Source organism: Rattus norvegicus, chromosome 14, assembly GCF_036323735.1.
Source record: "Rattus norvegicus strain BN/NHsdMcwi chromosome 14, GRCr8, whole genome shotgun sequence".
Taxonomy (NCBI): Eukaryota; Metazoa; Chordata; class Mammalia; order Rodentia; family Muridae; genus Rattus; species Rattus norvegicus.
The window spans coordinates 72,573,899-72,577,989 of NC_086032.1; positions in this window are offsets into that span (position 1 = coordinate 72,573,899).

The window sequence follows — 4,091 nt, forward strand, 5'->3', positions numbered from 1 at the left end:
CCAACTGTAGGTTAGTCCCATGCAGACTCCCTTGTTGGGAGTTCAGTCTCTGTGATCCTCTATGGACCCAGATTCCTTGATTTGTGGTTTTTTTCTTGGGGTATCATTAACACCTCTGACTTCTACAATCTTTCCTCTCACTCTTGCACAGGAGTCCACAAACTCTACCTATGTTTTGATGTAGACCTCTCCATCTGTTTCGATCAGCTGCTCAATAAAGCTCTTTACACACACACACACACACACACACACACACACAGAGAGAGAGAGAGAGAGAGAGAGAGAGAGAGAGAGAGAGAGAGATTTCTCTATGTAACACTAGCTATCCTGAAACTCCTAAGACCAGACGGGACTTGAACACAGTGGTATATCTTAGTGCTGATTAAAGGTGTGTGTCACCATTGCCTGGCAATAACTGTCTTATTAAAATGCCATTAACCCAGATGCCCTTCAACAGAGGAATGGATACAGAAAATGTGGTACATCTACACAATGGAATACTACTCAGCTATCAAAAACAATGACTTTATGAAATTCATAGGCAAATGGATGGAACTGGAAAATATCATCCTGAGTGAGGTAACCCAATCACAGAAAAACACACATGGTATGCACTCATTGATAAGTGGATATTAGCCCAAATGCTCGAATTACCCTAGGTGCACAGAACACATGAAACTCAAGAAGGATGACCAAAATGGGAATGCTTCACTCCTGCTTTAAAAGAGGAACAAGAATACCCTTAGGAGGGGATAGGGAGGCAAAGTTTAGAACAGAGGCTGAAGGAACACCCATTCAGAGCCTGCCCCACATGTGGCCCATACATATACAGCCACCAAACTAGATAAGATAGATAAAGCAAAGAAGTGCAGGCTGACAGGAACCGGATGTAGAGCTCTCCTCAGAGACACAGCCACAATATGGAAACTACATAGGCGAATGCCAGCAGCAAACCACTGAACTGAGAATGGGACTCCCATTGAAGGAATTAGAGAAAAGACTGAAAGAGCTTGAAGGGGCTTGAGACCCCTTATGAACAACAATGCCAACCAACCAGAGCTTCCAGGACTAAGCAACTACCCGAAGGCTATACATGGACTGACCCTGGACTCTGACCTCATAGGTAGCAATGAATAGCAATGGGCACCTAGTAAGGGCACTAGTGGAAAGGGAAGCCCTTGGTCCTGCCAAGACTGAACCTCCAGGGGTTGGGGATTTAGCTCAGTGGTAGAGCCCTTGCCTAGGAAGCAAAAGGCCCTGGGTTCGGTCCCCAGCTCCAAAAAAAAGAACCAAAAAAAAAAAAAAAAAGAAAAAAAAAGACTGAACCTCCAGTGAACGTGATTGTTGCGGGGAAGGTGGTAATGGGGGGGGGGAAGGATGGGGAGGGGAACACCCATGCGAAAGGGGAGGAGCAGAGGCTAGGGGGATGTTGGCCTGGAAACCGGGAAAGGGAATAACAATTGAAATGTAAATAAGAAATACCCAATTTAATAAAGATGGAGAAAAAAATGCCATTAACCATTTCTGGTTTTGTCTAACCCTGAGTTATATGTAATATTTAATAATAGCCTATATGTAATCATTCAAGGACAGATGGGTTCATCGGATATTGGTCGTAGAACGGGAATTGATGGCTACTTTTGAAATATAACCAACTCATAGCTTGTGAGTATTCTATCCAATTTGTGAAAATGAAGTTTAGCACATCTCATACCTTATGCTGTGTGACAATTCCTTAGGAGACATTCATTTGTAAGTCAAAGTTCTATAGAGGAACAGAATTGATAGAATGTTCTCTTGATCTCTCTTCCTCCCTATCTATCTACTAATCTATCTATCTATCTATCTATCTATCTATCTATCTATCTATCTATCTATCTATCTCTCTATCTCTCTCCCTCTCTATCTCTCTATCTATCTATCATCCTTGAATGATATCTATTTTCATGTATATTAATATATATAACATATATTTATACATATTAAATGGGATTTGTTAGAATAGCTTACAGGCTATGTTGAGCTAGTTCAACAATGAATGTAAGAATCCAGTAGTGGTTCACTGCACAAGACTGAATGTCTCAGCTTGTCTTCAGTATACACCAGAATTCTGAAGAAGTAGATGCTAATTCCAGTCAAGGAGTGGACTTGTCAGAGAGAATATTTAAAAAGCAGACAAAAAGCAAAGATACCTATTTTTCCATTTCCTTGACATGGGCATCAACCAGCAGGTGAAGTCCAGATTAAAGGTTAATCTTCCTACTTCAAGATATCCAGCTTAAAGGTGAGTCTTCTTACTTCAAATGATTTAATTAAGAAAAACACCTCACAAATGTACCCGGATTCTTGGGTTTTAGTTAATTCCAGATGTAGCAAAGTTAAGGTCAAGAATAGCCACCATAGGTCATAAAAAATATATAATTGCAACCAGTAGGATCCTAATGCCAGACCAAAGAAATGACTCCATGCAATTCCAGCCTGATGAACCAATGATCATTGAAGAATGGTTGAGGCATTTTTAAGGTGGTTAAGAGACTCCTATATAGACACATCACTACAAATTCACATCAAACTATGTCTGATAAGTTTCCTAAATACTCATCACTGTCGTCCTTATTCTTAGTCAACTTTGTACTTCTTGTATACTATATTAACTTCCAAGACTACGTGTATTTAGAGAAGGATTAAAGTCTGTTGTGAGAGACCAATTGGCCGGGGCCTAAACGGAGTGTATGATAACTCCTCCCGACTCTTATGCAGAATGTTAGTAGTCCTGATCTTATGATGGCCTCATACGGATAAATAAAATTGCTTTATGTTCAAATGGAAGCCATTTTCAGGGTCTACCTAGACTTGTTTGTCAGATTGCATTCATTAAGACGGAACTAACCCTGTGTCATGTACAAGAAGACAGTTTGCATGAATTTCCTCTACTGCCTTTCCCTCTTCATTTTCCCTCAGGGCAGATGATCCAGTCTCAGTTGCTCGCATTATCACCCACAGCATGGACTCCTCAACTACAAAAGCAGAAAGGCATGTTATATTATGCCAAATGGAGAAAAATGACCAAATCAGGATTGCCCTGTGAATGTTGCACCCTAGACATTTCAGCCTTATCGCTCTGAGTAGGGGTCACACGACTTTTCTACACTCTTCTTTGCTTGTTTGGATGCCAAGTATTAACATGAAGTGGCTGTTCCTGCAAGACATGAACACATCTCTAATCACTACAGAAAGGACACTAATGACAGACTTGGCTGAAGTCCACCTTCATTAACAAATGAGATGATTGAAATTACTTTCAGGGGTGTGGGTGAGATGTTAATTAGAGTGTTGATAACCCCAATACCACTAGATCATTTTAAAGTCCTATCTCAGCATGGGGGATGATAACCCCAAAGTCCAGTAAGCTTCCCAACTTCTATGTGTTAGAATACTTCCTGAGACTGCATGTCCTGGGAAAGCATTATATATAACTAGGGCAGAAGGTGTGTAGCTGGTGTCTTTAGTGTCTATTGACCCTTGCTCCTTGAGGGAATGTTAATAGGCCCCAACTTGTTAAAGACTTATGCAAGTCATTTGATTCTAAGATATCAGTGACATTTATTATATTAGGAGGATAGAACTCTACACTATCCTCCTAAGATTCTCATATTGAGTTTAAAATGAGATACACTAAGAAAACACTGGGTAAGTCATAGAACACTTGCATGTGGATTCAAATGACTTCCAAATAGTTTGAGAAACCCTTTGTGTGAAGTGTCAATCTCAGAAATTTGGTTGACTGGGCAAAACATTCACTTACATAGGGTATTGAAACACAACCTTATCTGAATGATACTTATGCAATAGCCTCTACAAGATTATGTGCTAAAGCCTAGGTTTCTAGTTGACGGCTTCATTTTTGGAACTGGAAGAAAATTTAAAGGGAGGAAATAGGTGAGTTTGAACATATCTTTTCAGTTGCAGCTTATCACAGTCTCTTACTCTCATGGCCTCTGTTTCTTCTGACATAAGTAGGCTTTGCTATGAACTTCTGCCACCATGACGATCTGCCTCATCGGGGGCCAGAATCAACAAAGACAAGTACT